The 26313-nt window shown below is 54.6% G+C and overlaps 1 protein-coding gene across 1 annotated transcript in view; it reads left to right on the top strand.

Moving 5' to 3' along the window:
• LOC131209392 (GATA-binding factor C) overlaps window positions 1-26313 on the top strand; it is a 69264-nt gene that overhangs the window by 4772 nt on the left and 38179 nt on the right. The window lies entirely within an intron of this gene.

Raw genomic sequence — 26313 nt, 5'->3', positions numbered from 1 at the left:
AAGTGCGACGGGGACACGGCACGGTAAGTTAATCCGTACCCGTCCCGGCCCGGCCCGGATCGGATGTGGTATCTTTTACCGATCGCTTGTACGATCGCTTGATCCCGCATCGCCATCGATTTTATGTTGGCGACATGTTGGCCGACTCGAGTAGTACGCACACCCGGGTACAGTAATCTCTCTCTGTCTCTCACAAGGGAGAAGGGATTGCCGTTACCCCGTGGTGTGGCGAGCTGGCGCCAGTAAGGTTCAGTAAGGGCCGATTTAGGCCGTCCCATGCTCAGTAACCCTTGCTTCTCTCGAGTGGTCCGTGCGCTGATCGGATTGTGGTCCGCAGGATCGCAGACAGATCATCTGGGCTACTGGCGGTGTGACGGGTTAGGTTTTGCCTGCGCTCCGTTCGAGGATCAGCTGACGACGCGGGACACCACTTACCTGGCTCGGATACATTCTAAGTACCTGTGGCCAGCCGTGGTCCGTTTTCGGTGACTCTCTGCGAGATTGGGACACCGATTGGGAGAAGCAACATGGTGAGAGCATCGGGTACCGACGAGCGCAATGGCGCACGGCTTGCGGAACCGGTAAATCAAGAAATTCTCCACCAAACATGAATCCGTGCACCGTGGATAAAGTGGGAAGGGACAAACCAAACCGAAGCCAGCACGATGATGGATGGCGCACCAGGCAAACGACCACAACCCTTTTCCCAAAAGGGCGCTAAAAGAAGAAAACATAGCTTATGTTGGTTTTAGTACGAAAGGAATTGGTCATTGGGAAGCGGAGGCAGGATACTGGCTGTTTTTGCACCACATCCTCTTGGCCGTTCTGTTCGGGACGTTCTGTCGTCGGCTTAATTTGCTACCCCCTTCGAAGGGTGGAGACTCCGACGCCGAGGCGAGAATCTCGCCTCGCGGAGCATAAAAATGGCGAGCGCCAGGAACATATTTACATATTTTAACCTCGGCCGAGCTCACGGGAGGAGGCTCACGAACACACCGGCGTAGACCGGCACACCCGGAGCATAGAGCAGGCCCCGTCACTCGCCCCGTCCGGCCACGAGCGCCATGTAGCGCGATACGTAGAGAGGGAGTACGTACATAATTTAAATATAAAGTTATAAAACAAGATAAACACGAGATGGTTTCTCACTCGGGACTCACCCGGGAGGGGTCCGGGACCTGAACGGCTGTAAACATGATCTTCGTGTGCTCGCTCGGCCTACCCTTCCACCGCGTCCCCTCTGCCACTCCGTCTCGCTCGCTCCCGACGCTGATTAAACCGATCCTGCGCGTGGACCCAAGCGCGGTCTCATTTATTCCGTTCGTGCTTTGCATTATCATTTTCGCTTTGATTATGTTTTTCCCCGTTTTTTGTTGTTGTTGTTCTTGTTGTAGGGCCCTCTCTCTCTGCCATCTTAATCCCCGTGTTCTTGAGGTTGTGTTGTCCACCAAGCCACACGGTTCTCGGCTCGTGTACATTTGATTACTCACCTTCCCACTTGGCCACGATGCTTGTTAGAGGCTGGCGGACCACGAAACACGAAATGTGACATCCGCCATCGCCGGGGTCGTCCTCGTTGGATGGCCCGCCGCAGGACGACACAAATGAACTCATCATTCACCGTCAGCAGCAGCAGCAACAGCAGCAGCTGCTGCTCGACAGTTGAGCCCTCGAAAAAGGTCCAGCTCGAGGATGAGTGGCCCAAAGCGAACCAAAACGGAACACTTCCGAAACAGAACGCAGAGGGTCCCGGCCCACGAAGATTTGCTTCGGCTACCGCGCGCGCGTCCTTCCTTGAGCTTGAAATTGGTGGTGTAATTATGTAAAATGATTATTATAAATAATAATTACATCCAATTCCGCGATGCTCTGGCCGAGATAAGCCGAGCGCTGGAGCGCTTCGAGGGATTGTTTAGCTTCTTCGAGGCTAGTTCGTCGAAAGTTCGAAACAAATGGCACGGTGCGGAAAATTGGGGCAGAGCAAATTGGAGCGCTGCCGTTGACGTGCCAGTGGCCTGCGGGAAAAATTAGAAAACGAGTTTTTCTCGAGGATGACACGAAACACGGAAACCCGGCGGAAAAAATCCCGAGCTGCTTATCGCGATTCGCCGGAATAGGATTTCTTTCATCCACACTCCTTCGGGTAGTTTTTCATCCCGCAGCGCAAATGAACTTGCGGAAGTGATTACACGGCCAGCGTAATGAGTGTGTGTTTTTTTTCGGAGTGTAGAAAATTAATTTAATCTCTCCCCTCAGGTGCGCCGGAAGAAAGTGCCTCCTCGAAAGTGGAGTCCTTATTTTATGCCTCTCGTTGGGGCCTTATCAAGCCGGCGGCCCTACGGTACGGTGGGATCAGATAATCAGGGTAACAGCGGCGCACCTTCAGAACACGTGGCCAGCTTAAGAAAAAAAAACTCCGCCACCCCGAGGCGGGCCTCACTTACCTTCTGTCCTGTCAACGGCAACAAAAGCACCATTTCCATTGCGCCACCGGCAACAAACAAAATGCTCCCAAGACCCCGGCCCGGCCCGGCCCGGCGGGTATCCAATTTCAATGACAAAAAAGTGTAACGCAAAGCGCGCGCGTAACAAAGTGTCCTCTTCGCTCGCGCTCTCCTCCACAACCGCCGCCGCGCCCGGTGCCTTATGCTCGGTGGTTCCCGCACACAAAACGGAACCCCGCGATGGAATATGAAAAACGATGCGCGTTTGGCCTTTGGCCGGGACCCCCCCGCACCCGAGAAAGGAATAAATAACCGAAAGTGGAAGATTTTGTTGTCCCAAACCAAGCGCAACAAAGAGGTGACGCGTCCAAGCAATCCTTTCAAATGGCCTGCGTGCGGTGCGTATCGGAAGGAGTCGTTGCCAGGCGCAGGATCAACGCGCAACGCACGCGCAACAATGGACCGAAGTGTCAATGGGACCGAAACAAGATCACTTGGTGGTGTTGCCCAAAAAGGGTTCAACCAAACAATGCACGGCCAAACAATGCGAGGCTGCGTCTTTGGGATGCGATTTGAAGACAGCTTGTCAGCAACCTATTGACCCATCATCATCGGCAGTGCCGCCATTTTTGGCGTCCTGCACCCTGGAGCAGCCATTTTGTCCTTTCGACGAACCAATAAATTAGAGCAACCTCTAAGCGGAAGGCTTAACGGTCGGCGGAGTGCCCTGGCGACTCACGGACGCAGTGAAATCCGCTCCGTGGGGTTTTCGATTTCCGCCATCGCCGCCGTCCAGGAGACACCCCGTGGTGAACCCTGGAACCCTGGAACACCAGGTGCTGCATTGCAATCACCACCCTGAGCGAAGGGGTTGGGAAAGAAGCGAAGCAGCGCAAAAAAACAAACACGGGCGGAAGAGGCCACCGGATACTTGGTGACCAATACACTACTGTCAACCGCTGGAGGGGGACCACCAGAAGGCGTTCTGGGTGAGCGCGAGAACGCGGACCGGGCTACGGAGCGGACCCATGCTGCGATCGTATTATGTTGAGAAATTTATCGTCATTTCGGCTCCCTGGCTGCCACCGGTTGCGGGCCCCTCGCTTTTTCGTTCGCTTCTGTCATCTCCCGGAATCGGGAAGCCTCCGCTTTCGATGTGCAGTTATTAATATCGCTGCGAGCCCGGTTTATGGCCCTGCGACGGCGACATACACGCATCCCGAGACGAAGGCTATCGAGTTCTGGTGGGAGAGCCCTGGGCCCCCCAGCGGACGCCATTTTGTTCGCCCGTTCGAATTCATTGACATGCAGCAGACTTCCGCGGCTGAGATGGGCTGAGCGGGAGCCTTTCTCACGCTTCGCCCCACACAAGAACGGTCAGCCATCAGCTGGTGATGGCTGATTCGGCGATGACCCGGCGTGGGTCCCAATCAGTGGACAAAATCTGCCGACGAAAGGACCGTCCCCGGACCGGATGGATTTCAATGTGAAAATGGGAAGAAACACACGAAAAAACCACGGCGACCACGGGACGGCGGGAAACATAATTCATAAATCAAGCACACGTAATGAATGCTCAACTCAAGCCCCAGCGTCGTAGTATTTGGCACCTACACCCTGGCCCTGGACACCCGCCGGCGGAGCAGGAGGGCCCATAAGTCACCGCAGGCAGTGGAGTCGCCGAATTGCGCGCAGAAGTGAGACCTTTTTGGTGGGACCTTGCGCGGTGGGACCCAACAAAGGAACACAACTGGACGGGAAAGGATTATGGTCCAGGCGAACGAAACAGCACATCAACCACCGCACGCACCGGCACCGGCACCGGGTGGTGCTCATAATTTATCAGCAATTTATTATTGGGCTCGCGTAGTGACCGCCACGCCACGTAGCCGCAATCGCGCGAGGCGCAAAATGTCGAACGGAATAAATTTGCCGTCGGCCCGCGACCAGCCCAGCGTCAGCTCATAATTCTTGCACTTGTCCGCCCCGAAAACATCGCACCCTGGCCCCTGGGTCCTTAGGCTCCTCCTTTCGTCGGCCTCGGTGAGGTCTCTCGGAAACTACCAAAAATGGCTTGGAGCCCACCACAGACAGCATCGAGCCTCTGTCTCCGGTGGCAGCCAATGGGCGATGGGGGTTTTTGCCGGCGTTTGTTGTTCTTCTTCGTGGCCACAACCGCGAAGGTGTCAATTGACGTCTCCTTGGTCATGAATTTTAATGACGGCGCGCGCGCACCGAGAAGATGTCGCGGAACGGAACGAAGAAAAATGCCCGGATCACAAGACGGATCAATGTTTCATTCTAACACCGGGCTGGAGTCTCCATCCCGCGGGGTCCCCACACTTTGACAGCCCGTCATAATGGGCGAGGAAGGCGAAGAAGAAGGGGCAGTTCGCGAGTTCGGGGAAAACGAATTAAAAAGACATTAATTGAAAACCGCTGGCCGCTTTCGGCGGCGTGACGCTGAACGAAGGAAGCGGAAAACTCGACATCAAAGCCAACCCGGGGCGGGTGGAAGGGATTCTGGGAAATCCTGGGGGTCGTTTGCGGCCCACGGAGGCGTTCGGTTACAAAAGGCTGCCCACAGAGCACATGGGTTCGCAAGTCCCGAAGCAGCCAGCGCTACTTTCGCAACCGTTCAAATGCTTCATCAGCGTCAGCGCCTTCGAAGCGAGTGTCCTGCCGCTGGTGGGACGCCATTTGGACTTATTAACCCTCCCAGCCGGGGGTGCATAACCGGGAACTGCATTCCACGCCGCGGTTCGGGGACAGTTTCTCGGGAATGTTCTCGGCTGGCGGGCCGCTTTGACGCGCTTTGCGGTCTCATTTTTCATCTTCATTAATTAGCGCATGGACCGACCGGCCGAAAACGGCGCGGAGAGGGCCGTAAGGAAATGTGGGCACATCAAAAAACCCGGGTGGGCCACTGGGTGGGCTGGTGGGCTGGTGTGGCCGACAAAGTCGCCGGGTGGTGCCCCCGGGAACATAATCTCCCGATGTCTGGCGCTCAATTAATTCATTAAATATTTACATAATACTCCGGGTCCGGCCACGGCACCAGCCACGGCCAGGCGCCAGCGAGCGGCTGCATCGTTTCGATGCATCGGCCGCCGCTCCGACCCTCGTCCAGCCCTCGTCCATCCCGCGACCCGACCAACCCGCGAGCTTCCCGCGCGACGGCAACGCAAATGTGCATGCGTTTTGCGCGGTGGCGGCGGCGCGTGCGTGTGACCTCCGCCAGCGCTGTTGCCGTTGGCCGCGCCAAGATGCACTTCCCCAGCCCCACCACCCCAAGCCTGGGACCCTCACCCTGCGTCAGCGTGCCCATTATTTTATTAGCTTCATTTCGGGTATTTATTTTATAATAACATGCGAATGTTGATTGCTTAATGACCGGCTGGGCTGGCCCTTCCACCCACAGGACGCACACAAACGCAAACGCGGGGTTCGATGGCGTGACGATGGGTCCGCGAGGGCCACATATTTTTGCATCGCAAAGCGCGATGCGTAGCGCCGCACGCTCCACTCCGTGTTGGAGTTGGAGTTAGAGAATCCACCGACGCCGAGCAACGTGTCTACAGGTCTTCTGTCGACAAATATGGCGCAGGATGGGAGAGAGCTCCAGCCAACCCCCGATCCGCCACCCTGCCGGGGTCGGACATGCGATGCAATTGTCAATTGTTTACCAGCAGCGGCGGCAACGGCGTAACGCCCACTGCACCGTGGAATGCACGCGGCGCGCATTGTTGCGAAATTGACACAATTTATCAACTGGCGGCGGCGGCTGGCGAAGGGAGGAAACTTCCGTGTTCGGGGACCACCCCGAAAGCGGGCGGCCGATTCGCTGGAAATGCTGGCAATCTTTTTGGCCAAGCGTTATGTTTTACGCGACAAATGCAAGAAGCCCGAGGATGGTAATCTTATCCTCTCATTACCTACCGGGGTTTGCTGCGTGCCCCGTTGACACCTTTCGGTTCCCGGTGCGTCAGTCGTATTGATCCACGGCACGGTATCACGCAGGCTCCAGTTACCGATCCCCCCCCCCCCCCCTGCCGAAAGCGATCGACACGCCATTTCACACCTTGCCACCGAAGCACCTGCGTGTTCCGATGCACGTGCAATGAATCAACTCCCGGGCACCGAGGACCGGTTTCTAACGTACTTCTCCAGGTGGGTGGTTGAAAGTAGTACCAAAATGGCCATCAGTCAGGTTGGCCAAAATGGCCACCAGTCAGGTCCACTACTGTCAGGTTGGTCGTCGTCACCGTCGTTTAATTAGAATCGCCGTTTGGTGCGTAACGCTGCACTCACCGAGTTACAGTTCGTCGCAAAGTTACAGTTCGCGGCCTCCGGCGGCCATTTTTGGGGAGGTTTTCGGAACCCGATTGCCCAACACGCACCTGCACCCTCATCCGATCAAAACCCAACGAAACCGGATGCCGCCATCGCACCGACCTGTTCTAAGGCCGACCTCATCGTAACGCTTTGCGTAGCGGGCTTCTATTGCTTAATCCGATTGCGGCCATCGCCCGAGGGCGCGTTTGCGAACCGCAAATTGCAACCGCACTGCACTGCACCGCGTTGATGTTGCAACGTTTCGCCCCCCCCGGGACCGGACCGGACGGTTCTCGGTGGTGCATCCGAAAATGGCAAACATGGCTCCGGGGGTCAATAATGAGGGTCGACATTTCGGGGACGGGGACGACGGTGATGTTGTGCAATGTTGGCCGAGGCGAGCACCGTGAGCATTACGCGAGAGACACCCGGTCCCGGTGAGCGGTGATTTGTGAAGAACCAGCCCGGGGTCCAGCCGGAACACCCGGAAACACCGGCCGCTTCATGCTCGCTCGCCCTGCTCGGGTGGACAGTTTAATGCGCATGCCCCCCGACGGACGGCAGGACGCGATCGATCGGCGGCAACGCCCGACGGACGGTGACGGTGGAGATTGTTTTCCACGGGCAGCGGGCGGACGGACGGGAGAATTAACGAGCCGGGCCGGGCCGGGCTAAACGGCCACGGCCTCCGATTCGTTCTGGGCGATTCGGTTCGGTGGGAAGCAGGAGACGAATGGATTATTTATGCTTATGAACCAACGACATCCTTCTGTTATGTTGATTTGATGTCTGAATTGTGACCCGCTTCCGTCAGCGGGCCTTCATTCGGCGTCGCTGTCAGTTCCTTCGGTTGCTTCTCCCTCTCTCTCGAAGGAGCCCGATCAGCGGGCGCCGATGGGGTCCCGGTATTTAGCCCGCTTTTTTTTCCTTCCCCCACGGGGCCGCGTATCGAATGGGTCCCTGCTGCTTGGACACGTTTGCCTTAAGATGGCACCATGATCGGTCGGAAAGGATGGAGACAGACAGACAGAGAGAGAGAGAGAGAGCGGGAGAGCGTGCGCACGGTGGAGAACCAAATAAATCAAATTGATTCGATCTCGATGAAATCAAGCTGATTAAAGTGATTATCACGTGAGCCACACGCCAACCCGTGGCCCGGGTGAGTGTGTCGCGTACCAGCATAAAAGCATAAAAGAGTCTGGCTCGCGGGGTGCCAGCATAAGAGGCGCAAGCATCGGAATATTTTAAAATCATCTGACGCGGATGGAACGCCAGCGGCGGGATTTTTTCGTCGCCGACAGCTTTTTGGCAGCTTCAGCGTGTGTCCCCTGGTACAATTGCGAGGATCCGGGGCCAGTGTTAGAGGAAAGTTCGGAATTGTGCAAAACAGAAAAATATGAGAACAAGAAAAAAAAAACATCTACTCGGAGTTGGGACCAACCGAGCGCGCTCCTTTCGAGGCTGGCGCGCGAGCAAACGATAATTATTCATCATTATCGTATCGTTCGCTCTGCTCTGCTCTCTCTCTCTCGCTCTCGGAAGATTATTGCTATTATTATAAGCTACTTATGTGAATGAATCGGGCGGACGGACGAATGAGCTGGCTGGGCTCTCGACGAATCTCGACGGGCTTCGATTGATTTTTTTCGGGCGGGGTCCGTATTCTCGGACCGCGAAAAACCCGGTCCACAGATGCGATAATTGGGCACCGGTTCGGTTTGGAGGTGGTAATTGATTTAAATTGTAAGACGATTAAATCGGTGGCTCTCGGTGAACGCGGGCCAGACCTGGGCGGACCTCCTCGTCTTCTTCGGGCCTCCAGTTGTCAATGAAACACGATCGGCAGCCTCGAATTCATTCATCGAAACGCGAGATGCGGGAAAGTGATTGCATTAGATTGCCACTAATTTGATTGCCCGGTTGGGCCCGCGGGCTGTTAGAATGTTTCGGGCGCCTCCGTCGATCCGGTTCTCGGATGCTTACGCGCCATCCCGGTCGCTTCGTAAAACGGTTCCGGAAGCGTTTAACGAGCAGCGCAAACGCACTCCGACTCGGAACATGTTAAGACACCCCGTCAACCCGCAGCGTGGTTATGTATCATTAAGTAATTGAATCGTAAATCGGCCTGTCTCACCTTCTCTCTCTCCGGTGAGGTTGCAATTCAATTCCCAAACCAAAACATATAATTTATGTCGAACGGGCGCGAGCGCGTTTCGGGCAGAGTTTGCGGTTTCGGTGGTCTGACACCTTGGCTGCGCGCGCTTAGCCACGTGTATCCCGGGGAAGCCGGCAATCTCTCTCAAAATAACACTTAATTTGTGGTCCAATCATCACGACCAGGCAGACCGCTTCAATTATTCGCGCTTCTCGGCACCGGTCGGAATGCGACTGCCCACTGGGCGACGCGGGCAAGAAAGTTTGGAGCAATTTATCGGGCCAACCTTGGGTTTGTTGGTTTTTCCCTTCCAAATTAGCCCTGTAATGGTTGGCTGTCGCTTTTGTGGATCAAACAGCTGGCGCAGCGCTTTCTTCGGGGAATCCGATCCGAGATTGTAACCTGTCGATCGGCTGAAGGCGACGTTTTAATTTTTTTGGCGCTGAGTCTACCACCGGAAGTGGGTTCGGATGTTGACAATGGGCGCTGGGGTTAGCTGAATTCCGATCCTAGAATTAAATTGGTAGCCAAACGGACAAGCTACCAGCTAATTAGCTGGCTGCGCTGGCACAATCCGTCCGTGCGATCTGTTGGTCCAGGAGCTGCCAAAACCCGAGACCACACAAGGACCACACAGCAGGACTACACGCATACATCACACCTTGTCGTTGGTGTGACAAACAGCTTGCCCAACAGCGACGCCAGCGCCACCCGACAACATTCCGTCCCGTGATGTGTGTGCGCATAAATCTAATTCAATTCAAATCAGTCAACTCGAAGAAGAACCGACCCGAACCACCCGAGGGTATCAGGTTCCGGCGATCGGTGCGATCGCATCAATCAAAATTGCGGCAACGACAGCGTGATCCTCGTACGCGCTTTTTTCACCGTCCCAACATAACCGCCAAGGAAGAGCAGCATCAGCAGCGAGGGAGAGAGAACCGGCGAAAACTGGCCCAGGGACCAATCCGCCAAACGGAGCCCCAAACGGAACCGCGTCCATTTCACTCCATTATTTATTGGATTTTAATAATTCATAAATAAAATCAATAAATCGGCAAATCGGTGAATCGCGCAGCATCACCGCCGCCGCTGCTGCGGAGAGAGAGAGGGAGAGACAGGAATCATAAGGTAATAAATTCAAGAATTCCAGGAGGTCCGCCGCCGTACGCGCGAAAAGCCAACGGCGGCCAACCGATTTGCGCAAGAACGTGGCGCGGCTTTGTCAACGCTACGCCAAGGGTCCTGCGGCCAAAACTTCTAAGAAACTTTGGCGCTTCGGCGACGCTTCGGCTGCCGCTGCCGGGTTTGGGGCTTGGCGCGTGAGACCCCGGTAAATCCGGCCAGACATCGTGGCTGGCCAGACCGATCGAGTCAAAGGGAACTGGACAAACATTACGCGCGAAACGCTCGAAATGACAAACCGAAACAATTCATACGTCGACAGCGCAAACGCACACGCCCGACGGAACGCCAGCATAAAACAAGCAACCCACAAATAATACGGCGGAAGGCGGGACAGGAAAAGGAAGTGAAAAAGAAAAACCGAAAAACCCGACACATCTCGAATGCGCACGAATAAACAAACAATGCAGTCGCGCGAATCATATAAACTGTAATAAATAAATAATAAATTAAATAACTGACCGCCGACACGGGGCGCGCAGTGGTCGAGGTGGTGGGCCGCAGAGGGGACGAACGTGAAACCAGCAAAACAAGCGGGAAGAGAACAAAATCGCCTCAACAATGATAACGACACTCCGGGCGGGAAGCAAAAAAAAAACACGGCGGACAACGGACGAAGAATTCGAACACGACGACGACGAGTGGAGTTCCGAGTGGAGTTTTGACTACGTCGCTCCTGAAGGGTTTCGCAGGCGGACAACGACGTGAGGAGGGGCGGTTTCGTCTCCTCTCGCCACGGAGCATCGTTGAAGATGAATTTTTGATGTGATTTCTCAGGACCCCCTCTTCACGGGCGGGCGAACGGGAGGCCGCGCCGCGCGGGCCGGCCAATTTCAGAGGAATTATGCATCAAAATTTATGATGCCGCACTGCTGCACCGCGTGCCGCGACCGTTCGGTGGACAAAAAATCGAGTCCCCGATCGCTTTCCGGCGCGGAACATCGCGTCCGATCTCTCACGGTACATGTGTAAGAAAGATAGGGTTCATTGTTAACGAGACAGCTTGCGGTGGAGATATCCCGCGCGTGCATGGCCACGACGGCAGAAGGATGATCGAAGCTCTACGATCGGAAGCTGCGATCGGCTCAGGTGATGATCAACCTCGGTGCGACTCGGAGCGCAAAAACGAGAACCCGGAGTTGCGATGCTGCAATCGTCAATCGTAGTCAATTTATCATCGGACCGAGGATCACGAAGGTTGCGAGTGGCATTTCCTCGCGCATTTTTTTCTCCCCATCTCTCTGTGGCCAAAGGTATTCAGGCGCAACCCGAAATTGGTGGCGCAAAATGGCGCAAACTCTGGCAACTATTTGCGCCGGCTGTCGGAATGGATGCGACGAATTTTTGAACACACATCCGAACGGCGATCGGCGATCGGTTTGTCTTTCGTTGTCCGTTTTTTTCGTCCGTTTGCTTGCTTCGTTTGGCCCAAAAGTGAGCATGAATTTTGACACGAACGGCTACCCAAACCGCAGCGAGGTATCGAAATGGTCAAAAGTGTGATGTGGCCAAATTTATGAATTCCACATCCGCGAGCGGGGGCATCGATCAAACACGTCCCCGGGGATCGGTCTTCGGAAGGGGAAAAAACGCAAAAGACGCTGCGCTTATGTTGATGGTTCAGACCACCACGGACGCTCGGAACGCGTCACGAAATGGCGTCGGAATGACACCCGTGATTCGTTCGAGTGTTTTCCGTGTTTTGAACATTCAGCCAAACAGGCCACCGATTGCCGCCACTGAACGGTGAACGGAGGGACCCCAAACGGTAAACCCCGGGTTATTCTAAGCCCTCCGGAAAGGGACCTCCGGAAGCCGTCGCGTTTGGTATGCAAATAAGACATCTTCATTTCGGTTCCCGCCATCCGCAACCAATGGCCATTCCTAATGAGCTGCAAACGCGCTCGACAACAACGCGCGTGACCAACGGCGGTGCCAACGGCCATCCCGGACCCATCAATTTGTTCGTACAGAGCGTTCGTCCCTGCGTACGGCAGTTATCTGAAAAATGCGTTAAATATCCTTCCATTACGGGCTCCGGTCCGGTTTCGATCCGGCCCTCACTGTCCGCGTGGCACAACGGTCGTGGTGGCGTGTCCGGCCGCAGTGTTCACCGGCGCAGCTCACGCGAGTTCATCAGCATATTTCGGTAATAATCCTCGCCATCGAAAACATTTATCGACCACCACCAGCGGTCGTTCGGTCCTTTCCGGCGTGTCCTTGCCGCGCGGGACCGTTGCGAATCGATGGCCGCTATCGCCGGCGCTATCGCACGTGGTGTTCGTTCGGGGTCCAGACGGTCTGTCGGTGGTCGCCATTTTGGGTCCTTCCGGGGCAGCAGAAACAATCGCCCCAAAAGTTGAGTAAAACATAACCTCTAACAAATTGATGGTTTGCCGGAGACCACAATGTAACGAAATTAATCTCCCAAAAGTGAAACAATGGGGGGGCAAGAATTTGGGTTCCACTATGATTGCAATGGCTTCGTGCGTGACTTTTGCTTTTTCTTCCCCTGGTGGGGCGAGTGGTGGACTGGACCCAGCTGGACCTCGAATAATCGTGGAGGTTGGCTCCGCTCGAGTAACGCCGGCTTCGTGTGGCGTAGCGTGGCGGTTGATCCTTGGCGCTCGGAGGCCCCCGTTTGTCCAAATGGTGATAATTACTACCACCGGTACACGCAAGCACATACACAGGCGTACTTCGGCTTGTGCCCGGAGCACTAATTGTAACACTCATTGGCCAAATTCGGTGGGCTCCTCGAGGGCTCCAAGCGGGTTGGCTGGCAGCAAGCTGTTGATAGTTGCCGATTTCCTGGTCGTCCAACTTCCGACGCACTTCGAACCCAGAAACACTGGACCCCACTCACCTCTTTATGACCCACTAGTCCGTGGTTCAAGCCCCGGAGCGGTTGTGTTTTGATTTCTTTCGCTGGAAGTTTGGCGTCCCCGCCATTAACATAAATTAAATTAAATAATGTAAGCGAGGGTGCCGATCCCTGGCAGGGACCCTCCCTGGTAGGGTTTGGCCTACTTCCTGGGGCCCGGTGCGTAGTTCCGTTGCGTTGGCGCTCACTTGCTTCTTTCGCTTCGTCTGGTACCGGGGGCCAACGGGGTTATTATTAATCTTACTCCCCCGGTCTGTGTTGGGCAACATTTTCACAACCACGTTCCTGACACCCTGCAGCCTGATTTTCACTCCCCCGCCCCCGCCGGTGGGGGTGGAATGGCAATGAGTTGGTTCTCCAACAGCGAGGGAGTGGAATGATGGAATATTTTAAGCTACTGTTCCGCAACTCCAGGAGCGGACGAGTTTAAAGCGAGCCCTGCCGATCGATTCGTCCGGATGGGACTACCGCTACGGAGTGCGTGTGGTTGGGGTCTGAGGGGGCCGCTAGGGAACGCTAACTAAAACAAACAAACCCAGCTAGCCAACCGGCTCATTTGGTGCATTCCGGCGCGGATCTGGGGCACGTAAAGTTGCAATCGATTTACGCTGCCATCGACGGGATCACAAGGAGAGGCTCAAAAAAGCTAGTCTTCTGAAAAAGCCGTTAAATATTTCATTGAACGAATTGGAACTGAAATTGGACGGATTTAGACGGAGCATCGTTCGATGTAAATCGTCATAAAGCCTTGGCCGTTCTAATATTAATAAAAAAATTACGAAACAATGTCAACTCATTTACTAGTTGGTCCGTTGGTCCAATGAATTCCTTTGGGACGCTTCTTTTTTAAAACACTCAAACACGGTCTCAAGTTCCGTTCCGTTGGGCGCCTGTAATATGATTCCAATTCAATTCTCTACGATGGCCGCGCTCGTGTCTCTGAGCCGTTCATTTAACTCGTTATCCTTTAAACTAATAGAATATCGCCCAGCCCATCTGGCAACCCTTTGCGTCGGGGGTTCCCTCTTCCCATGCAACCCGCCCGAGAGCCAATCTCAGCTTCAGCCCAGCACAGCCGAAGCCATTGCCTAGCCCCTATCAACCAACGGCCAGGGCATCTCTTATCGCACGCAGATCAACAAGCGGCCAAGCGATGCGTTTCGATTTTTCATTTTATCTCGCTCCTCGGCAGGACTCCATGCCGTGCGTCCTGGGCCGCTGTATGTGTGTGTTCCAAAGTAATGATTGGAGTACATTACATTAGAAATGTCCGCCCGAAGCTCACTGCGGCCCCTTTCCGCAGCACGGCCGCGAACGGTGGCGTCAGCAGGGCTAATGTTTGCTTGAGGTTTCAGGAAGCAATCGAACTGTGGCCCCCTTCAGATTCGGTTACAACCACAAAAAACATGCACAGGGAATGGCCTGATGGCCTGAGCTATGCTTTATGTATGCGGCAGCTCTGTCCCTCTCGCTCGCTCACTCGCTCGCGGTTTTTACCGGTGGCCCAACCGGTAAACGACGGTTTTTGGTCGGCTCCTTATCTCGTCCGGCACGATCTGGCCACCAATCGGCTTAACGGGCGGCCGCCTGACTGACTATGCCGCTCGCCCGTGACCGTGAGGGACGGTGACACATCGCAGCATATTGATGCAATTTCCTGGTCCTGGAGGGCTCGTGAGAAGGATCGCTGACACTCTCCGGACGCCCTGACGAGTTGATACAGTTCGGCCAGGATGCGCCCGGCAGGATTGGGTTGGGCGCACAGCCAGAACCCATATGCATCTGGAAAAAAGGGATTCATTGTTCGCGCGCCCCGTCATTACCCGACGGGTGGCGACGGGAGCCGAACCGAGGGCTTGGGCGCAACCGGGAGATGCTTATCGCCGCCAGATCCGTAAGATGGCGCATAGGGCAGCTGCGTGAGAGAGGCGTTTTTTGTGGCACGGCACGGTTTTTCTTTTTCGGTTAAAGTCGTTGTTCGGGCGCCGCACATAAAGCCACTCTTTATGTAGCGTTCCCCCTTTTTTTCCCATTAGAAACTAAAATGGCCTGCCGCGCAGCAGAATGATGTTTGTTTTACGTACACTCGACTCGCTCTCTCCCTGCCGGAGCCGGTGGGAGTGACTTCCGTAAAGCAGGGGCCCCTCGGGATCTTCCGAAATGGGGCGGGAAGTGATCGAAAAGTGGAACCTCGAACGGGAGGCACGGCGGGAAGCTAGTGATTAACGGGGAGGGAGGAGGAAAGTGAAACTTTGCGTCCCTTCTCGTGCCCACTCTCCGGTCCGGTCCCGGTTCGATGCTCCAAATAATTCATTCCCAGACCCTTTGCATAGCAACATAATTGCGTGTGATTGTCCGCCTGGTTCCCTGGTACCGGTCAAGCGCACATAGAAACATACGCTCTCTACGGTGGCCGGACAACGCGTTCGTGGCCGTCGGGTGTCACCGTAATGGCTTCCGAAACGGAACCCCCGAGGGCAAAAGCAAATGGACGATAGATTCGTACCGCAGAAGCCGCGCTTAACAATCATCCCACATTGCATTGCTCGTTCTGCGGGGGGGGGGGGTTGCTTTTTATGCTTCCGAGCAGGAGTATCGACCGAGTATTTTCGCCCTTCGTCGTTCTTCGGTACATCCGGTGGCAAGCAAAAAAGGACCCGCCAGCGAGGCGGCGGCGACGGACTTCGAGGGCAACCTGAGGCAACATTGCAGCAAACCGAAAGTAAGCCCAGTCGGCGTCGCGGTTTGGGTCACCGTTTAATTAAACTGTTATATGTAAATTCACCCAAAACGGTTGTTTGTTTGTTCTGAGGCGTTGCGACTCATCCTCAACCTGGGCCCGGCACGAAAGCGGAGTCCGTAGCAAAACCGGAAACAATGTTGTTACAAATCGCGTTCCTTGGCTCGTTTGCGTTGGATTTGCGCACTGAGGCGCTGTTCCAAATACGAATCTCATTTGAGTACGAGTACACAAGGCAAACAAATCGATCAGCTGGATGGCCGCGTGTCCGGCACAAAAACGGACCCTCTCGAATAGGGCAGCGAGCGAGCGAGCAATCACCTGCTCCCGACGCTGCTAATGCGCCTCAGCTGATAATAAATACATATTTTCGTGTTTAAAAGTCTGTGGAGCGACCCCCGTCGGCTGGTCGCTTCTTACCATTCGCAGCCTTCTTCGCACAATGCGCCGCGTTTGTTACTTCCTCTTCTGGGGACGCTCGCTGGCTGGACGGCTGTCCGTCTGTAATGTAATAATTTGAGAGTTCGATTAAGAGCGCACGAGAAGGACCCCAAAGAAAAGGACGAACCACCGGACGAAGGATCACTGACTTCTCTTGGGTTGTGGTGATGGAAGGATTCCGTTCGTTCCTGGGTTGCGTCCGGCTTCCTTCCTGGCGGCCGTGGGTCGTAAATTAACGACCCCTCCGGTGTAGGAACCAAAAAAAAAAAATGCAGGCACCAAAAAAGGCAGAAGCATAAGAAATCCTCGCGGCCCTTTGGTCGGCTCTGTGCGCCCGTAATATTCGTTTATTTTCTTACATTCCGCCACAAAGGACGATGGTACGGGCTGGGGCCCGTTCCCGTCGATTTAGTCCCCCCCCCCCACCCCGGCCAGGTGCTGGCAGGTGATTTCTTCCGGACCCCTCGCAAAGGACCCGAAAGGTGTTTGGTGCCGGGCCCGGGCTCGTGGCAAGTGTTTTTTGAACAACGAACACGTCTTAAGATGGGTTTTGGATCGCTTGGGACGAAGCTGGGACGTGTGTATTGATAGGTCACGTCCAAACGCGCGTCAATGTTTCGATTATTTTGTGCCATTTGTTTGTTTGGATATCACTTCCAGCTCATTAGATAACAATTGAAACAAGTGCAGCTGGAATGGGGTCCAACAATAAGTGCAGTTATCTCTTCCGAACCGAACCCAAAAAATCGTCAGAGAAGACGATTAAAAAAGATAGGTCTCAGAGATCCAACAGAGCGTACTCGGTGACATTTTCACCAATCCGCTTCCTGCCACGAGAAAGCGTGGACCGTTAAAGAAACTGTCACCGAAAATTACCACAATCCGCGGCCACCGTAACACCAGTGCCCGGAAGTGGAACGGGCAACGTGTCCGCCCAACCGGAGCTACCGGGGCTAAAAAGTCGGTGGCAACAATGGGACCTGAGAACTCACATAAACTTGGCAACGGGACGGCGGTGGTGAAAAAAAAAGGAAGATTTGACAGACATGCTGGTGCCTCCTGGTGCCTTTCGGTTGACACTTTGCTCGGTTCGCCGGATGCTTTCTTTCGCTTATCGACCTCCACAATCGGCGTATAATTTTCGTTACCGTTTTTGGCCGATCCTCTAATGCGTTCTCATGCGAAAGTTTTTGATTGAATTTCCTCGCCGCAACCAGGTCCTCGTCACGTGTCATCGGGGCTCATCATTAGGAGGTGTAAATTGGCACTCCAAAGCGGAACACATAAGATGAAAAAAGCGATCCTGCAATCCGATCCTGCGCAAGAAGGGACCGAACCAATCCACTTTTCCCACCGAGTGACCATAAATGAAGAAATTAACCGCATTTCATGGCGGGCTTTATTTTATTGTTGCAGCCAGGCAACCGGCCCCCCGGTTCGCTCCGGGAACGGTCATCGCGGTTTTTATTTCGCTCGCTCTCGTGGTGGCCGCACTGGACCAACCGGTTGCCGGTCGGTCCCGGGCCGACGTGACGATGATCGTGTGGCCGCAGAGAAAAGTAGCGAAAGCATGCGGAACCGTTGCAGCATGGCCGTGCTATTAATTAACATTCATCATACCCATCGGTACGCGGTGTGACTGAAAAGGGCTTTTCTGCTGCGCACTGGCCACAACATGCAACCATTCCGAAACCCTTGCCCACAACACTGCAACGGCCCCGTGTACGTGCGAAGTGTATTAGTATCGTGCGATCATCATCGATCACATCATCGGGCGGAGAGTAAAAAAAGGTCACGGCACCGGGAAGGCAAAGACTATGCGAGGCATGTCCCCGCCGCTCCCGGCTGCTGCGTCTTTTTTCGATGTTTTCCCTGATGGGTTTTCCCCCTGCACGCAGCCCGGATCGGAATGGGAAGCATCCTTTAATTGGCAGTGCGTGCACTTACCACCCGAGGAGCCGGTTCGCGCCCGCCTTCGCCAGATCCTTGGACCCGGGGCTCCGGTAGGCTAACGAAAGCCACCTCCAAAGGTGGGTATATTAATTAATATCGCCGGACGGGCGTGTGGAGTTTACTGCGATGCCCGTCGACTAGGGCTTTTTGGCCAGATCGCCACTTAATTAATCCATTTTCACACCTTGGTTTTTATACAAGGGCATTCGAGGAAGGCGGCCTCGCGAATAGGGGACGGGGCTCCATATAGGACGCAGACCTATGGGAAATACACCTTTTTGCGCTGCTTCCATTGGTGACCACGGCAGGCCTTTTTTATCTTTCTTTTCATGGAAAACTCTTTTTTATATTGAAATTCCAATTAAACATTAATGATCAACAGCAGCACGCTTTAATTCAATCATATTTTCGTCTATTCTTTGCAAGGACTTTGGCATTGCTTCTCTTCCTTTTCAAAGTGCGCTCGGTGCCGAAAAAAAAAACAGTTGATCAAACAATATTTTAATTACGCAATGCAGTGGGAAAGCATCGCGCCGATCGTATCGATCTCACCGCCAAAGAATCCTCGTTTCGATCCGCTTCCGTCAATCAGCGGTGGCCGCGTCGTCACCGGCCGGCTTGACACCACCTCAACGTCCCTCCGGGACCACTCTAATCGCGGTCAATTACATGTTTTTAATGCTTCAATTATACTCCGTTCTCCTTTCGATTCGGCGGACCCCGGAGAAAACCTCGTAGAAAAGGGCGCAAAGCGGAATCGGAACGGACCGCTTTTTTTCTTTGGCGTGTGTGGTTGTTTGGTCCACCTGCAGCCGTTGTCTTATGTTTTCTAGTTGAAACAACACCGAAAAAAAAACGCGCAGAGAGACCCAAAAGACGCTTGTTTTTTTTAAATATTGTTTTCGCCCGGTTCAATGCGCGATCGGCGCTTCGGCGAACCTCGCATCCGGCCCGGGGTTGCAGGTGAAAAATCGTCACAATCAGAGTGGGAAAAGTGGGAATCGAGAGGAAAAAAGTGGTGCCGACGCAAAAGGGATCGTGAAAATGCCAGAAAAACCGAAACCAAAAGTAAAAAAACCGGATCGTTAAACATGTCCCCGCCGGAACGGGAGGCCGTGGCGAACAATGGCCAGCAACCTCCAGCAGCCACCGACTAATCCGTCGTCTTACTGCTCGGTCTGCGGGCTGTGCAAGATTCGTCCTGTGCCAGCCGCCTCGTCAAACGCGCATCACGCACCGGCCCCGGAGGAGTTTTCGGTGGCCAATGCCACCGATTGACAAAAAACGCGTTCCCCGCCCGAAGCCTCGGACGAAGGAAGGATCAATGGAATTGAATGGGAGGGACCGCCGCCGTTGGGCGCAGCCGTAATTGTCGTCCACCGTTGCGCGAGGACACGAAACACTGATTCGATTCCCACCCGATCCCGGCGATTCGAGGCGCAGTTCATTCAATGCGCCTGTTCACCTCCTGACAGCTCCGAGTCGGGGCCCGCGGTGAAGCGGTTTGGAACAATGTTTTTGCCAGCTCCGGTACAAGCGCCCGCTGCCCGTGCTTCGCCGATTGTTTCCGGCGCGGTATCGACAATCTGTGGCAGGCATTTGACAAAAATCACATTGTATACAACAGGCAAGTAAGTAATGGCGGGTTTTAATGGTCATCGCCGGCAGTGTAATTGAATGGCGGGAACGTTTCGGTCAATTGGCCCTGCGAAGGGCTTCTGGGTGGCGCTGTTGGCGCTTCCCTGCCGGCGAAAGGTTCAATGGCCACCGGTGCCAAGTGAAACACACAGCCACAACGAAACATTGATTTATGACCGATCGGTTGACCGGATCGCGCGGATAGGAATGCTTGGCTCTCGGCTGCAGCCAAAGCGCAGCTGGTGTCGAAATGTGCGTAATTAATCACAACAGGCTCTAATCACCGCACCGGTTGAGTCATCACGATTCACATCTGGTTCCGCGACTGCCAAAGCAGCAGCCAGGGCTCGGTTGGGTTGTGGGACATCTTTTTCCAAGAACTCCAAGATCGCATGCGAAACGAGAAGGAAGAAAAGCAGAAACGGCCGAGCGCATGATCGAAGGGGGGCTACTTCACGGGGCTGCTGCTACTGGCACCGGCCGGCCTTAATCGGGCTCTTTCGCGCTCGTTCCGTGGCGACCGTGGAGAGCACGGAGTTTGTAGTTTAATTTCCATCGTGTCCCCGATGACGATTAGAACAAGTTGTTCACCATCACGATGGCGGGAAGCTGAACCCGGACCGTAATCTGATCCCCGGTCCCAGGACCGATGAGAGCTCTCGTTAGGAGGCGCAGAGGCCGACCTAATCCGAGGAGAACACTGAATTAATTAAACAATTCCTCGTGCAGCTTTGGTGGGGCTGGCCGATAATCGGACCCAGGAGTGGGGAGTTAGGGAGGGTCCTTTGGGGTGTACGGGAACACCGCCACCGTTGCCACACGATACACGCGGGAAAGCAAACGAGATCGAAGATGACAACCCCGCGCCGTCCACCGCGCCATGAGGTAGATTTATAGATTTCGATCGTAATCGTGCTGATACGGGCCGGACCAGGGGACGAAGGGTCGGCGGGTGGATCGGTGCCGGGGCCGGCGATCGAGATCGAACATCGCGATCTCGCTTCCAAATTAATCGTTGACACTTTATAGCTAGATATGCTTGCGAGCGATGCCACGATGAAGAAGTTAGCGACCAACTACCACACCGGCCACTGCCGGCCGGTTCGCGTTTTTCGGGCCAAACAGATGGACGCAACATAAGCATCGGGCCGCGGATCGGTTCCCGGGAACGCGAGACGGATTCCCGTGCCCATTCTGCGCGCGAGATACGGGCGGTGATCGCCGTTTTGTTCGACAGCTGTTCGACCTTTCGGAGCGGTCCTCGGACCTGTTCACCTGTGGACGCCTCGATTTACGGTCATAAAAGTCTCGTAAAATCATCGTATCGCGGTTCCGGGGCCAATTGACGAGCTGATCCTCCTGTTGATCCATGGGCTCGAGGTACAAAATAAAATGAACAATAATTTTGTAAACATAACCCCGGCCCGGAGTGGGAGCACTCTCGGCCCCTTGACGAGCGGACCGCGCACTCCCCAATGACCATAATCAACTGACATCGATGAGATCATAATCATAAATAATGATAAGCATGATCGGCCGGCCAGCCAAAAAGGATGGCGAGATGTGCCCGGCCGAAATTATCGCAGGTGGACCGCACCGATTCGCAGGATCGAGATCGAGGTTCTTTTTTTTGTTCTGGTGGGCGATTTTTCTCAACCCCCGACCTCGTTTCTTGACCCGATTTCCCGAGCCGCCGGTCACTTCACCGGGTGCCACGATCGTCCGCGAGCCGGGCGATGGCGAACGAAAGATCTAACGAGGCAGATAGGCGACGAACCCGCTCATCAGCAGCACGCAGTTCACGTTTCATCGGCATTTTCCGTTCCGGCGCGTTTCGGGGCGCGCTGGAAAAACAATGATACCGATGGGTGGGGTGGGCCCCTAAAACAACAAAATCTAAGCCCCACCGGGATTGGGGTACGGCCGATCGCGCACCCGTGAACCGGCGACGATGGCGACGGAGAGGACGATTGCTGATAGCAATAAATTGTATGTACGTGTCCTTGCGTTCCCAAAGGGGGCGCAGCTTCTGGAGCGGGCGCTCGGTACTTCGGCCCCCGAGCCGTTGGTTTGGTGGTGGCGGGATAAATCATAACCTCACGTATGACCGAGCGGTCGCGCCTCGGTTTTGGGGAGTACCACGGCAGGCCGAGAGCCCCTAACAAGCGGGCTGGACGAGAACGGTGGAGAGCAAAACGAAACCGAGTGCCTCTAACGAGGCCTGCTTTCGTGGCCCGAGAAGCTCCAAGGAACGCATTCCGCTCGGAGGAAGCCAGGCAACGGTACGCGAGCGAGCAAGGAACGGACCGGGAGAATGGTCCGTTCGTGCTCTGAATCAAATCAGTATCTGCCGTCGTCGTCGTCGTCGGGGGGCCCGTGAAGGGGTGCCCCTCGACCGCACCCCGGGTCCATGGTGGGTCTGTTGATGGCCTCCGTTTCTCCGTTTCTTCTGACATCCGGACTAGGAGCCCGGTGTGCTGTGGCGAGTGTTATTTTCTTCGGGTGGCGAGGCCGCGTTTTTGCTCTATTCCTCTACGGTTTTTGCTGCCTTTATCACATCCTGATACGTCCCGGGTCCGTTGTTCCCCCGCTTCCCCCGCTCGCTCGCTCGCTTCGCGTGCTGTATTAATGTTATTACAGGTATTTATCATTTGTTTTCCTCTATTACGTACCCCGTGTTCTCGTGTGTTTTTATCGTCCCCACTTCGCGGACCGCGGGCCGGGCATTATAAATTTTATGATTTCATTGTTTGCGCTTGTTAGACATGATGTGATGTTGTAAAATATGTGTAGCATTGTGTGCGGCTAGCGGCCGCTAGCTAGCTGATGCCCGGGGAAGATGCTGACGCTAGTCAGTGGTGCCCTTACGGATCTTCGGCTTTAAATTTGCTTGCACTGAAGCTGGATAAGGAGCAAAACGAGGCCCACGGGACGAGGCAGAATGCTAGGTTTAGGGAGATAACGTTTATGCTAATGCTCCAGTGGCACGCAAAGGCACCCATCCCGGGACAGATTCAGGGACCCAGAAAAAAAAAATCCCCTGCTTCGAACCCACCGTTTGATTGATGGCCTATCGGAAACCAACTTCGTGTTGCAATTGCTCCCAAAGGCGGACGGTGCTAGGTCTTCCGTGGGCCTCGGTGTTATTTATCGAGCCAAACTTTCCTTCCAACGCTACTTGCGCTCACGCGCAGGTACCCTCTCCACGATCGCGCCAGGCTCCGTCTCCCGGTGGCCTTCACTGCCGTTGCTGGCGGCCTTAATCCACCGTTCATCCTCCGTTCCGGGCCTCTCCACTGCTGCTGCTTCCCAAAACGCTCGAAGTCGATCGATCATCTTAACGCACATAAATCAATGAATCACACGGGGCACGGCAGCCCCCGTGAGATGTCCGTGGCAACGGAACGAATCTCGCACACTTTCCATCATCTGCAGCCCCCGGTTTCGGCCGGTGAACCTGATCTTGGCCGCTACCAAACACCGACGCTGGCTGTCTTTCTAGGTCCCGCCCCAGTAAAGGTGAAGGTCCTCCCGCGTGGTCCGCGGGACGGTAAACTGCTCGCATTGACGAGGAGTCACCTGACGTGGATCCTGACGCGACCCGTCACTTCTTGGTGGAAGCAAAACCCAACCCAAAACCAAACGCAAAAAACAAGGGAACAGAAATGGAACACCGTACGGTCCCCGTGATACTGACCAAATCCCTTCCGGTCAACCGGGATCGATCCACGGGCGCACGGAGCATAATATTATTATTATTATTATGATAATTATTTATTATTTATTATTACCGTGTGGCGTTCGTTGCCGTCGATCGGGCGCGGCCGCCGAGCACGCAGCCGAGTTTTGCAACTGCAGGGCAATCGGCGGCGGGCACGTCCACCTAGGGGGGGACCGGGACCGGGGGAGCCTGCTGAAGAAGTAATCGACCTGTCCGGGGAATCCGGGTGGTGATTTGTGGGCCGTGCACACAGAAACGGCCCGGCTCGGTTCGGGGTCTCGCATAAACTTTTATGTTGACCCGGGCTGCTGGCCAGGAATCTCGGATCGGCGCAGCGATTTGAGTGATTTACGGTCCCCGGGGCTGGGGCCGGTGCCGGGGCCGGGTATCGATCGACTCAAATCGGCGATGGCGTGCAGCATAGTTTGTACAATGTTTTAATAAGGCTCAAATTACATTTAATTGAAAGCGATCCTCGGGTCGGCAGCATTCCGACGTGGGAAGGTGAAATGGCTTTTCGGAAGGTTCCTGTGCCAAGTGCCATCATCCGGTCAGCCATCGGTTGGCGATCGGATCGATCAATCCCCCGGGTGTCGATCTTTGATTTATCACTCGAGCCCACTCGAGGGTACGAATCGCCCCCGTTTTTTTTATTTCGGGATCCGTCAAGATGGTTCTAATGCCCCAACCCGGCGTTTGACACGGGTCCCGTCGCTCCCTAGCGCGGTGATCGATCTGTTTCCGTGTCACTTTGCCGTTGGCGTGAAAAGCCTGTCCTGCATGCGTCGAGCATTCTTCGCGTCTGAGCCTCTTCTGCTGGCGGCCAACGAGAGCGGCTTCCCGAGCCAAGTACAGGGCCCATTAATCCGATTAACACGAACCGCGCGCGAACCGTCCTCCAGCAATCGATCACCGATCCGGCGACCGATTACCGGGTGGATTATGATATTCAAACGAAATCTGGTGCCCGGATGAAGCGACCAAGCGTAAACGATTGGCCGCGAAGACGCGCTCGTAATTGTGGCCGCGTTCCGGGACCGGCAGCAATTGCCGGCCCGTGATTGCCTCCCCTCGGACCGCAGCCCGGGCCAGGTAAATCAGATAAATTTCAATCACTCTATTTTGACATCCTCCCGACTTGACTGACGTCCGGCGTCGGTGGGGACTTGGGCCGAACGCGAAGCGAAAGGAACGCACCGACACCGGCCCCGATGGAGGTGTTGGAATTTATGGGTTTTTCCTCCACGCCCGATCGAAATCTGGTGCCGATTTGCATCCGGCTGCTGCGGCCTGGCCTGCTATCCCGGGCCCGGGCCATGTCCTGCCAAGTCCTGCGGCCAAGCCGCCATTAAGTGCAGCACTTGCAGCGGCGCAAGGTGTACACTTTTTTCGCTTTAAAAATTATAATCATTTATTATTATTGAACATAAATTTTTATTTCATGCCCCGCGTGAGGGGCCCCCGTTTTGTTTTCCTTCACCCGGCTTCCCAGGAACCCTTCCGTTTCCCCTTACACAAACTCGCCTCGCGACTGGCATCGGTGGCAGCGGCAGCGGCAAATATCTGTCAGAGTGTGGCAGGTTTATGGACACCCCTCCGCTCCACCCCGACCTGCCTCGGGTGCCACCGGCATCGATCGCCGGTCCGTGGCTGGTGATCCCACCGCATCGCCGGGTGACAGCAGCGGTTCCTCCTCGCGGCACGCTGATGGAGGCGTTCGGTGAGCCGTTCGAAAGGCGGTTGGAAAATCGCAAAACCAAAACGCTTTTCCCCGGGGGCGCCAACTGCGAACTCCGTCCGTCGATCGGTGATGTATGGTTTGCCTACAGCGTCCCTGCACCAGCCCTTTGCTCACCGGCTTCCTTCCGCTCGATCGACGGCGGGCCCGTAACGATCGCCTTTGCAGGGCGGCTTGGAAATAAGGCGGCTTTTCCTACCGCTGGCGCAACCGCTGTTGCCACATTGTTTCGCTCCCTCTCGTCGCTCGACAATGTTTGCTCGGAGCGAAATGGCCGGCGCAGCATAGCCGCATTTTTCATAATTCCTCCCATTAACCACAGACGGGACGGGCGACGCCGTTATGACGAGAAATTATACTTTCCTCGATCGCTCGATCGCTCGATCGCAGGACACCAGTTCAAAGGGGGGGCAGTCAGTGGGCAGTGGTCCTCTCTCTCTCTCTGTGCGTCAAAGACGGCGGGCCGCCAGCCGCAGGGGTTTGTGCTTTGCGTTTGGTGTTATTTGCGCCGGCGACGGAAGCAATAATTTAAGAAAGAAAAAGCCGAATCCTTCCCGAAACGGATCCAAGGCATTTGCCTCAGATGGGTGATTGACCGAATTCGGAATGCTTTAAACAGAAAAACCGAAGCTCTTGAAATATTGAAGAAATTTATTCAAAAACATTCTCAAAAGATATTTAAGTTAAAAACATGCCATTCAAATGTTCCTCTTACCTTCCGTTACTGAGTAGAGGAAAACCTTCACAGGATTAGACGGTTATTATTATAATTATTGTTTCTTTTAAAATAAACTGAGCTTTGATTAATGTTTTGCACTCAAGTTGATGCAATTGTCAGGGTTCGAAGTGACGTCTTTCGTTTAGAAACAGATCAATCGCTGCAGAGAGACGGATGATCTACCGGCCAGCCGACATGATCGGTTCTGTTTGAAAATTCCGAGCACTGCCAAGTTCTTTTGCGAACGATAGTACGAACAGGACATTGGACGATGTTACAAAAGTAAGAAAATAGTGTGGAGATTCTGACAACGTCGACAAGACTCCAAAATAAAAAGGAAAGTCCTGCAGGATCGAAAATG

This window comes from Anopheles bellator, chromosome 2 (genome assembly GCF_943735745.2).
Source record: "Anopheles bellator chromosome 2, idAnoBellAS_SP24_06.2, whole genome shotgun sequence".
Lineage (NCBI taxonomy): Eukaryota > Metazoa > Arthropoda > Insecta > Diptera > Culicidae > Anopheles > Anopheles bellator.
The sequence above is the reverse complement of the archived record's forward strand: the minus strand, read 5'-3'. Positions and strand labels throughout refer to the sequence as shown.